We start from the raw sequence: 12,636 nt of genomic DNA, 5'->3' as shown, positions 1-12,636 counted from the left end.
TATAAAAATTAACTCGATGTGTATCAAACACCTAAATGTAAGAGATAAAATCATAAATCTCTTAGAAGAAAACATAAGGATGAATCTTCATGATCTTGGATTTGGCAATAGTTTTTTAACTGTGACACCAAAAGCGCAAGAAACAAAAGAAAAAAGGGATAAACTGGACTTCATAAAAACTAAAAATTTTGTGTATCAAAGGACACCATCAAGAAAGCAAAAACTCTCTTTCCTTACAAATCATATATCCAATAAGTTTTTAGTATCCGGAATATATAAAGATTTCTTACAATTCAATGATAAAAAACAAATAACCCAATTTAAACATGGGCAAAGGATTTGGATAGACATTTATCCGAAGAGATGCAAATGGCCAATAAATACATGAAAAGATGCCCAATATTATTAGTCACTAGGGAAATGCAAATCAGAACTACAATGAGATACCACTTTACGCTCACGAGAATAGCTATAATAAAATTTGTAAAAAGTAAAATAACAAGTGTTGGCAAAAATGTGGTGATATTATTGGAGCCCTTGTACATTCTTGGTCAGCATGTAAAATGGTGCAGCCACTGTGGAAAACAGTTTGGTATTTCCTTAAAAAGTTAAATGTAGAATTACCACATGACTCAGCAATTCTACTCCTAGATATATACCCAAGAGAACTGAGAACAGGTACTCAAACAAATACTATCCAGAATTTTTCATCTTAGAAAACTGAAACTCTATACCCATTAAACAACTCCCTTTTTTCCCCACCCCCAAACTCCTGGGAACCACCATTCTACTTTCAGTCTGTATGAATTTGACTACTCTAGATATTTAATTTGAAATATGATATTGGAGGAGAGCTCTACAGGTAGCCTGGACCACCAGAAAGACAAACAAATGGGTCTTAGAGAAAATTAAGCCTGAAACATCACTGGAGGCGAAAATGACAAAAACTGAAGCTGTCCTACTTTGGAGACATCATGAGAAGGCAGAGTTCTTTGAAAAAGACAATGATGCTGGGAAAAATAGAAGGCAGTAGGAAAAGAGGAAGACCAAATATGAGATGGATTGACTCCATAAACAAAGCCATAGTGGACATCATTCATTCATAGGGTTGCCAGGAGTCAGAGCTGACTCAATGGCATATAACACATACAGATACCTCATATAAGTGGAATCATACCGTATGCGTTATTTTGTGACTTGTTTATTTTACTTAGCATAATGTCCTCCCTGTTGTGGCATGGGTCAGACTTTTCTTCGTTTTTAAGACTGAATAATATTCCATTGTGTGTGTGTGTGTGTGTGTGTGTGTGTGTGTGTGTGTGTATAATTTACTGTGTGTGTGTATATATATATACACACACACAGTAATTTATTGACACTTACCATATACATATACCACATTTTGTTTAGTCATTCATCTGTCAATGAAGATTTGAGTTGCTTCCACCTTTTGGCTATTGTGACTAGTACTTCTGTGTACAATATCTCTTTGAGACTGTTTTCAATTATTTTGGGTATATACCCAGAAGTGGAGTTGCTGTACCATATGCTAATTCTATTTTTAATTTGTTAGAAACCACCATACAATTTACTGAAGTGGCTATTTTATATTCCTACCAACAGTGCACAAAGGTTCGGATCTTTCCACATCCTCACCAACACTTGTTATTTAATGTTTTTTTTTAATAGCGCGAGGTGATATTTCATTGTGATTTTGATTTGCATAGGAATCTGCTTTTTAAAATAAACTTTTTATTTTGGAATAATCTTAAATTCGCAGAAAAGTTATGAAGAGTGTACAGAGAGTTCCTGTATATCTCTCATTCACTTTCAGTTACCCCTAATGTTATCATCTTACATTACCATGGTATTTTGTCAAAAATGGAAATCCGCTTTGTAATAAGCGTGCACGTGCATGCACATACACACACAGTGATTCTTAGGTGCATTAAAGTTTGAGAGCCACTGATATAGGGGTCAGGAAAGTCCTTCTAGGGAAGTATATTTCAGCTGTTCGTTACTTGAAAGATAAGTATAAGCGAATAAAGAGAATGGGTGTGATCCAGGCAGGGGAACAAATTGTGCCAAAGCCTGGGGGTAATAAAGAACTTGGAGCACTTGAGGATAATCAAAATAGCCATAATAGTAATTTATTGACACTTACCCTATGCCAAGCACTGATAAGCACTTTAGAATATTACTTTACTTAATTTTTCATAACAATTCTATAAAGTGGGAAACGTTATCATCTCCATTTTATAGATGAGGTAACTGAGACTTGATAGAAGTAACTTGCTCAAGACCACTCGACTATAAAGTGGCAAAATCAGGATTTAAACTCATATCTTTCTTTCAAATTCCTTTTCTCCCACCAGACCCTAGTCAGGTTTAATCATCTGTTTGCAACAAGAAGCAAAACATTAAACATGTGCCTTTACCTCTCCCTGGTCTAGTCTTCCCACTCTCTTTCCCAGGCTACTCATCCTCCAGGGTTCAGAGAGGCCTTCCTATTCCAAAGCTGTTCCTTACTATTATTCTTTCTCATTGAACTGACGGTCGCATGAATACACAAATAGAAATAAGTAGCATTAGTAACAATTTGCAATCATATACTTATTCACGTGGTTATTTGTCTAAAGCCTCTCGCTCCCACTATACCGCCAATCCATGAAGGTGAGGATCCAGACTGTTTGATTCACCTAGCACCAGCAGGTGCTCACTAAGCATTTATTAAGTAAATGAAGATAGGCACTCAATCATTTCTGGGATGTTGAATGAGTGATTTTTATTTTTGAGACAGAAGAAAATCAAATGGGTTGTTGGTTGTCACTTAAGACATTAATCATAGGTCCCCTCTCTCTCCAGAAAAAATCCTCACCCTCACTCCCCTAACTGTTACATCCCGTAGAAAGTGCCAGTGGTTTTGATTCCTCAGAAAGAGACACAGAAAAGAACTTGGTCTGACCTAAGAAACACCTCCTTCACTACTGGGAACTTCTGAGATGGGGGTGGAAAGTCTCTAAAAATATCATCAAGAAGAAAATAGAACATCATCTTAACAGCCTCAGAAAGTCAACTGCAAGGAGGGAAGGAGGCAAGTGACCTCCCCAGCTCTTTTCTCACTCTGGGATTTGCTTTCCAGCGTAGCACCAGAGAGCTAGCAGAGCGATCCTATGCAGGTGAAGCATAATTGCTCCTTACCTCCCCCGGCTCCTCCAGTGTTAAATTAGCTTTATTGTCAATATCGCATTGGCAACTGGAATGAATTATTGAAGCTCGTTCACTGCAATAGGCCCAGGTTCCACTAGCTTTATGGAATGGGGGTGAATGTGAGCATATTATTTCTGTTTGCTATGTTGCGGTCAGTACATTTGCAATCTGTCGTTAATATGGAGGGACTCAGCCCCGATCAGCAAATAATGCCAGCCCCTGCTTCTCATGAGATCAGCAGAGACAGACAAAGTGAGAGGGAAAGACACACAAACTTGCCTGCTTGCCGGCCCCAAATTCACAGGGCTCTTAGTTATCACAATTTACATTGTAGTCCCCAAACACCAATTCACATACAAATAAGCACATGAAGTCAACACTCATACACACATATGTGCAAACATACATTCAAAGTCTCAATAAAGGTACACTCGCCAGAGACCCAGGAACAAAAATATGGAGGGGAGCAACATTTTAAATAATATTCTAAAAGACAGTGCAAAATTTAAAGCCTCTCCTCTTATCCCTCCTTCAACACCAATGCTTCCCCAGCAGGGCTGGCTAGTTTGCCCCCACACTTGGGGGACATATATAGATGATTGGAAAATATAGATGATCTGGGATATCCAAAGTCAAGGGTGAGGGATCCAACTACTAGGGGCTTCTATGTGCATGCGAGGAAACAGTTTTCCTTCTCTGCTCTCTCCCAATTCCCCCATGAGATGATGTATCCCTGGATTTAAAGATATGTTTCTGCTGTTTGGCCCAGATGTCAAAATTATTAGTTATAGTTCTGCATTTATTCATACATACCTGCACTGACATTCACAGTCACAAACATGCATTTACACTACGATACACACACACATACACTCACCCTCACTATATACACAGAAGTAGGCTTCCTGGCCACATACATGGTCGGGTTTGGATGCTGCTGAGAAGAACATGCCTCTCAAAAGTCCTGCCATTAAATATGCCTTTGGGAGTCCGAAGTTAAGAATCAAATACCTCTGGTCAAGGCAACATACTATAAAGTTATCATCTAACATTTTAGCAGAAATTCACTCTGCCCAGGGCACTCCTCTTCCTGGCTGGTTGACTCTTACTTATTCTTCAGGGATGATCTGACCTTCCCTGCTGCTCCATCTTCTCCCAGGCTAATCAGAGAGGATAAGTTCCCCCATTTTCCACTTTTGTTATTATAACTGTAATTAAGGAATTATTTGTATAATTATATACGTATAGTTTATGGTTCCTGTAGACTGAGTTCTCCAGTTGGTTAGGAACTGCCTTGTCTCTCTGCTTTTTACTGTACTCCCAGTGCCTAGTACCTGATACATAGTAGATAGTTAATAAAATTTAAATGAAGCTGAAGGGTTTGGGGAAAGGAAAGCAAAGAAGGAGGGAAAGGGGCACAAAAGGTGCAAGTAATGGTTCCAAACTCTTATGATCTTGGGCCTCTGAATATCACCTATCTCTCCCTTCCTCACCTGCCAGGGTGACATCATGTCCCCCTTCCTGGGGCATGTTAAGATGCCCAATGGAACCACAAAAGGACAGCACTAGGATTCACGAGAACAGAGACTTCTCAGCTGTAGGGAACAGGTTTGAGGGGTATTCTGGCCTGATTTGGCTCCTCACTTTTCCAGAATGTGACTAAGACTTCATATTTCTGGAACAAGCTTTGCATGAGGAACCCCCTCTTCTAAATATTTCCTGGTAATTAAGATGGAAGATGTTTTTTGCTCAGAACATATGGTTTCGATAATAATAATAAATATACTACCAGGTACTATTTATTGAAAGCTTCTATATGCCAGGTGCTGGGCCAAACATTTTATACATATTTATATATAATTATTTCAATTAATTCTTCAACTATTTTATGTGGTAAGTATATATTATTCCCATTTTACAGAGAGGGAACAAGCTCAGAGAGATTGAGTCATTGGCCCAAGGTCACGCAACGAGAACACAGCTGAGACAGAACAAGATTCTTGAGGCCATGCTTTTATCCACCAGGATATACTATCTTCCATTTTAAGCCCATGAGGAGACGCCAGCCCACACCTTATCCCTAGACTTTCCTACTCACTCAGCAGATATAAACTGATGCCATTTATGGACTGGGGGTTTATTTGGGATCTTGGAAGCTGCCACTATTTCCTTGTCCTAGAAACAGCTAGACCTGGCTCTTGATTTCTGGAGTCAGAGAAGAGATGCCAAAACATTTGGAATTGCAGGAGGAAGCAGATACAGACAGCTGGAAAGGTGCCAGTTCCTCGATGTTCCCCAGCAAAACACTCCTGGGCTCAGGCCTTCCTGCTTGAGACATAGGCCCACTTTAGTTTTTTCCCTCTGCACTTCTCTTTTCCTAATGCTGATGCTGGGGGGCTCGTTTTGAAACAACAGTCTTGAGCCAGGTGACAGGTGGGCCACACAGGGCCGCAGAAACCAAAACCAATCAGTGTGAGGGAGAAGCTCCCACTGAACATGGGCCTTGTTTTCTTGAGACTGCACTCAGGGCTCTGGATTATTGTGTACAGTAACTTTTATGAAGTGAGGACTGTCTTGGACATTAGGTCATGGTCTCTGCCTCTCCCTCCCTAGTGTACTGTCTTTAGCTTTGTTCCTCCAGTGACTAGCAGAGCCTGAGCTCTATAGCTCCAAATTAGGTCTGGAATCACTTTAAGACTACTAAGGTCCCAGACCTCATGTGGATGAAATTTGGTCTGTTACAGACACTTTCTGGCTCTTCCTTTCAACCTGCATTGATCCTGGTGTTACCTCCTCTAGTCTGTGAACTCCTAAAGGGCAGGGTCTAAGTTAGTGTTGAGTATGGTCAATTGGCATGTGTCCTCTATTCTTACTTTTTTTTACTATGTTACAGAGACTAGAAAGCTACAGTACATTTCCCTGACTCCCTTACAATGAAGTGCACTTGTGTGACTAGAAGGCAGAAAGGAGGAATAGGCATTCTTTCTTCTATTTTGGGCCTTCTGTTAGCAAACAGAATCCTGGAAACATGAGGTTCTCCTGCAACAGCCATTCCAGCTTCCTGGTCTCTTATTCCTAATTCCTAGATGGCACATCTTTGGCAATATGTCTTTAATTCAATAGTTCCAGTGGTAGAGTTCTGAGTCCCCATTTTTCTGATAATGACCTAAGTATTAGTGCTCCTGGCATTAGTAACTATCTTGAAATAGTTTCTAAGAGTCTATTCCGCAACTCTTTTCAACGTTTTTGTAAACGCCTAATTCCATATATTAAATTCCCTTCAGTATGAAATACCTAGAGTAGTTTCTGTTTTCTGCTCTGAACCAAGCCTGCAAAAGTTGTGAAATGACTTCTTTGAGAAACTTGATTTAAAAGCAAGAGTGGTGAAGAGTAGAAAGCCAGTGAGCAGAGACAAAAATATGTTATTATAAACCATCCTCTTTTCTCGAACAATCAGCAGGCTTTCTCATTCAGAGTATAACAAAAATACAGGCAGGGGCAGAGCAGGTAAGTAGGTAGGCAAAGAAATAGACTTATATTTCAAGGGTTACATGACTTATACATAGAGGATAGGCAAATAAGCACACAATTTAAATGTGAGAGTTCAGAATTTGGCTATAGATCCACCATGGAATGTGAATTAACGTGTGTGACCCTTACACACACACATCATGACTCAGGATTCTCTCTCCTAGTTTGAAAGTTCAACCCCTTTATTCACGATGATGGCCCTAAATGGGGTGAAGAATAATATAGAAAGTAAAAGATGTATACGTGTTAGGAGGATAAGAATCAAAGTGAAGTGTTAAGACTGCAGTAAAAGAAGGAAGAATGGAGTGGGAATAATGAAGGAAAACCTAGAAGTAGGTGGGAGGCTGTAATGGGAGTGAACTTAAATGGAAAGGAGGGAAAGAGGTGAATGAAGGCGTGTTTGAGGGCAGATAAGCAAGAAAACCAACCCCCTCACTCCTGGATAACTTAATGTCTGGAAAATAGTAGGTATTAGATACACATTTACTGAACTTAACAACAAAGGGAGAACGGAGGAAGCAGGATCCGACAGGATGGGGTATATGTGTACTAACCACCACTAACATTTGCCAAGTTTTACCGTGAGCCAGGCAATCTGCAAAGCACTTTACATGCATTATCATTTTAAATCCACACAAGCACTCGATGAGGAAATTATTAAATTATCTCCATTTAATAGAGGAGGAAGCTGAGGCTCAGATAGTTGAAGTAATTTGTCCAAGGTAACACTATTAGTAAGTAGCAGGGTGAGGATTTGAATTCTGACTTGTCAGACTTCAAAATCAGTGTTTCACACCACTACGTTATATGTCTTCCTATTTGAGTCAAGGATAGCTCCACACACCCCCACACACACACAAAAGTTTAGAGAAAACCCTGAGGAACATGGTCCTAGACCTGGCCTATCAGAGAGGAGAGGGTTAGCAGAGGAGAGATGGGAGCAGGAGGCTGGGGCCAGGCCAAGCACCCTGTCTGGGGAGGAACCGTATTAAAGCCTCATCTTCAACAACACAAAGAAAAACAATCTGAAACTTAATCATCTCCCAGAATTATGATCCCTCCCCACAGCAGGGAGCACATTAGCAGAGCTGAGAAATGATAATTCAGCAGCCCCCCAACTCAGCAGGGAGGGAAAGAGAGAAAGAGGGGGAGAGAGGGAGGAAAACAGAAACAGGCAAGGGGGAGATATGGGGGAAGGGAGAGGCAGAACCTGACCTCTCATGGTTTTTTCTTTTGCCCGGGTTGAGACAGAATTCCAGGGGAGTGGCTTGGAGGAACTTGACCTTTCAGTTCTGCTCAGATAGGGCAGGGGTCAAGTTGCTCCTTGAGTCAGTTCTCAGCACCAATGAATCCCTTGTCTAGAGCCACGCCTATGCTCACCCCGGCCAGGTATGGTTTGTGGTCTTAGCCGGGGTGGAGGACAGCTCTCGAGCCCTCAGGGCTCGCGCCAAGCACCCTCTTGTTCAATGGCATCTATGCGAATCAGCGGTCCGTCAGGACCCGAAGTGCTGGACAGCTCCCAGCCCCAGAAAAGCCTCTCGGGAGTCAGCTGGAGAGGTGGGCCTAGGCTTCCCCTCGCCTCGCAGTCCCCACCATCAGGAGATACGCAAAGGCTGCTGGGAGCTAGTGGGGGAAAGGGCTCCGGGTCGTAAAGGGGTCCCGATGGAGATCTGGTGGGGACCTGGAGACTGGAGCCCTGGGGGCAACTTCTCCAGACGCATTCCTTTCTTCTGAGTCGAGACCTCCCCACTTCCCCCACCACCTCCCACCGTGGACAATGGCGCCTTCAGCCCCCAGAGCTGAATGGAGCTTTTGAGAGCCGCACGCCAGGGGTCAGCGGCGGCCACCGGGTTCGCGGCTGCCTAGCCTCCAGAGCACGCTTGGGGGAGGAGGTGTCCTGTGGCTCCCGTCTTAGAAACTGGTGGCTTCTGGAAAGGAGATTCATCCTGGATCAAGCATTTCCTGAGGTGGGGGGGCGGGGGGCAAGGAGAGAGGAACTCCTCTCCCTGTACCAGGGAGGAACCAGTGTGTACCCCCTCCTCAGGAGGCAGCACAGCAAGCTGCGTGGGGGCAGAACCTATGAAGCTTTTGCTACCTCTTCTCTCCCCAATTCAAGGTCCTACCCTCCCTTGGGATGGGGCAGCTTCCCCTCTTCTCTCAGTGTCCATGTCTCTTCTTCTGGAGCTGCCCTAAGGTATAGTCTCTCTTCCCTTCTCATGTCTCCCCATTACAGCAATGCACAGACTACCCGGTTTCTATAGAAACAGGCCCAGGAAGGCTCTGCCAGGAGGCCAAGGCCAGTACTGCTCTTGAGGAGGAGGGGAAGATAGGACTTGAAAGTAAGGAGCAGGAAGTGAGTTCTATCTATTCCCAGAAGGGGAGATGACCTGTTGGGAGTGAGACTTACACTAGGGGAGTGGGAGGGAGACGCATCAGGAAGTGGGGCCAGAGCTGTAATTGGGTGACCTGATGGAGGCAGAGTTGAGGGGCTCATTCTTGCTCCTTTAGTTCTCAGTGCTCCAGACATCTAGACAAGCCCCCTCAGTGGGGAAATTAGTGGATGAATAAGGAAGGAAGACAGGTAGTACCAAGAGTTCTGCCTCTTCCTAATTCACATGAGGGTCTATCATTTTATCCTTCCTGAGGGACATGCCCACTTGAGAGAAGGAGCCCCCCGCCCCAGGAAACTAGAAAGCCACAAGAAATAGGAAAGGAAATTGAAGTTGGTGTCGGTGTTCAGGGCTGTTCAGGAATCTCCCCTAGGCTAGAAGTGGCCAAAGGCCTAGGAGTGCCAGGTGCTTTTGTGGCATCCTTCCCTACTACCTCCACTGAGGAACTGGGGGGCAGGGGGCTGGAGACTGCAGCTGCCTCCTTTCTGTCCATCTTGTCAGGATGTTGATATATGGAAAGAAAAAAGTGGAGGTGGTCAAATAGGGGTTTGGAGCAGAGAAGATAGAAGAAGCCTAAGGAAGGAAGGGCCAGGAGAGGGGTGGGTGCAGAAGCGTGAGGCTGGGTAGGTAGGGAGCATCTTAGAGGCTTGACTCTCAGCTCCTGGGAAATGAGCCCCAGCCCTCACATCCTCCCAATGTTCCCACCTCAGACAGAGCTGGCTCTTGGGCAGGGACCATTGGAAATCTTGGAGTCCTGGGAGAATGTGTTGTGAGAATTGCTTGGGAAGGGGCCTCCCAGGTTACCAGAAGGCTCAGCAAAGCTTTCCTGGTAAGAGTGGGGAGTGAAAGGAGTCCCTTGGGAATGTAGGGTTTCCTGGACCTAAGCCATCGGCTCTCCCTTGGCCATAGCCCCCATTACAACCGTTTTGGTGTTTGCTTATTTTGGTTATTTTTTGATGAGATATTTTGGCACTGTGCACACTGCCTCCTGTTTCCATGGCAGCCCTGACAGGGGCTGAGGCACCGTGAGAAAAATACCAAAATTAATGAGTGAGCGAAAGTGCAGCCGAGAGAAAAACAAGGTTAAAAAAAGAGTTAAAACAGTAATGAAAACAGGCTTCCCAGCTCCACAGCAGAGCAGCTGCTGAAGCCTCCCCAGAGCGGCAGCCCCCGCCCAGCCTCAAGCTCCTGGCATCTCCCAGACCTCAAGGCAGAACTTGCCTGCCTTCCCCCACCCAGCCAGCCACAGAAGCAGCAACAGCCACTTGGGAACCGGCCCAAGCACAACAGTAGATCAGCTCCAACAGCAGATCAGTTCCCATCTCAGGTAGCATCCTGCCTCCCAGAACAGCATCCCAGGGAACAGCTTCTCATCTCCTAGGCAACGTCTGGGCTATGGCCCCCACACAACAGTGGTCCAGCTATACTACCAGGAAATGGCCTCCTAGCTACACTTGAGCTTCAGAGCTATGGCTGCAAGCATAACAGCATTCCAGCTAGAGTCCTGCACACAGTAACAGCCCAGCCACAAGCCTGGGTAACAGCATCTTAGCTATAGCCAATCCCTGTACACTGTCATCACAGCTATAGCTTCAGGACCAATAGCATCCCACCTACAGTCTTATATACAACAGTAGCTCTGCTCTTATCCCAGGTAACAGCCTGTCTCTCAAGTACAGGCTCCTAGCAACAGCCTCTCATCCCCTAGGTCCTATGCAATGGATCCAGCTGCAGCCCCACCTTACGTCATAATAACAGAAAACAGATTCTCAACTATTGCCAGTCTCAGGTGTGCCAGCCGCACACCTATAGCTTCAGGTCCAACAGCATCTCAACATGTACACACACACACACACACACACACACAGAGCTTGGCAATCCGATTGTTCTGGCTCTAGCCTCGGCACACCAGTATCACAGCAACAAAACAGTGTCCCAGCTGCAATAAAAGGCAACAGCCTTTCTGTTATAGTGCCAGAGCCTACAGAATTCCAGTTTTCTTAGATACATCCTAGGAACATACATGTCACAGCAAGAGCCTTAGGCCACAGGTATTCCAACCACTCCCACACCTAGCATCCCCCAGGCTCTAATCCCTGGATAAAATTTCAGCTGGAATCTCAAGTACCATCAGTTTCAGGATTCCCCCCAGTGCTCTACTTGCCAACCAGGTCCTCCTCTAGTTTGGTATGGGACTAGAAGCCTGGCTTTTCTCCTTTTCAGATGTCACCTCCCAGTTCCTGCCCTTTGCCTGCCCCACCTCCTGGGGAAGATAGCCCCAATTCCCATATCTACATTGTAGGCTCAGGAACCCAGCCTGGCAGCTGGATAGGAGGGGGTGGGGGCAGGGGAAGAGTGGGCACACCCTGGTTTGCTCTCACCCAGTTCTGCTCCTACCACTCGGTGCAGGAGTTGGATTTGATAGTGGTGGAGCAGGGAGGACTGAGGAGAACATCTGGGAGATTAGCATTTCCTGCCCAGCTCTGCGGCTGCCTATCTTGCTCAGCCCTGAGCAAGGGAGAAGAACAGAGGAGCCTTTGAATGGCTCCCAGCAAGCAGACTGGGGAGGGTTTGCTGCAGTGGGCAGCAGGCACACGCTGGGGGCAGGGAGGCTGGGGCTGCTCTTCTGTGGAAGATTTCTTCTCTCTGGGCCACTGATTACTTCCTTGGAGCTGTGCTCAATGCTGGGGAGAGTATGAGTTTTGAAGAGGACAGAGAAATCCACTTACAGGACAGATCCTCCTCTGACTAGTTCACCCTACCTCCCATCTAAACCCCCTACCTGGGCTCCTGGGGCTGAGGGCTGGGGGTGGGGACTAGATTAGGGCCCAGGCCAGAAAGGGAGTCCAGTTGAGGGGGGCTGCTCTGGGAACAATCCTGGGCAGTCCTTGCTTGCCCCTTGGCAAGCCTTAGCTCCCACCCTTATCCTGAAGAGTTTCCCATAGAAAGGCCAGGTATGAGAAGGAGAGGAAGCAGAGGAAAGAAACAACTGATAGAAGAGTGGTTGAAATGGGAAAATGGGGGAGGACAAGGAGGAAGAGTTAGGCTATGGCAAATAGAGGTCCAGCAACCAGCCACCCATAGGCATTTCCATATCCAGCGCCAGGCCTTGCCAAGGACAGCTTTCCTCATTCTTCTGACCTAGAACTCTCCACGGAGGACTCTAAGTAGGGAAAGTCATATTGAACTGGGGCACTTGGGAACCTGGGGTACCAAACCCTGAGCACAGGAAAGGGAGTTCCCAAGCTGCTCCAAGACCTCTAGATGGCGCCAGAGAGCCAAAGCTGAGGGAGAAACTGAGTATCCGAGTGTGTGAGACACTGCGTGTGACATCGTGTGTGACTCGGTGAGTGTGAATGTGACAGGGAGCGGGTGGCACTGCGAGGGCGTGTGACACAGGCCGTGACACTGCGCGGCCTCGAGAGGCAGAGTCCTGTGTGACTCTGTGTGAATGTATGTATGTCACTGGTAATGCGTGGGCCACAACTCCTTGCCGCCCTGAGGG

The sequence above is a fragment of the Pteropus medius genome, unplaced genomic scaffold (assembly GCF_902729225.1).
Source record: "Pteropus medius unplaced genomic scaffold, Ma_sr-lr_union100, whole genome shotgun sequence".
NCBI classification, from domain to species: domain Eukaryota; kingdom Metazoa; phylum Chordata; class Mammalia; order Chiroptera; family Pteropodidae; genus Pteropus; species Pteropus medius.
The sequence above is the reverse complement of the archived record's forward strand: the minus strand, read 5'-3'. Positions refer to the sequence as shown.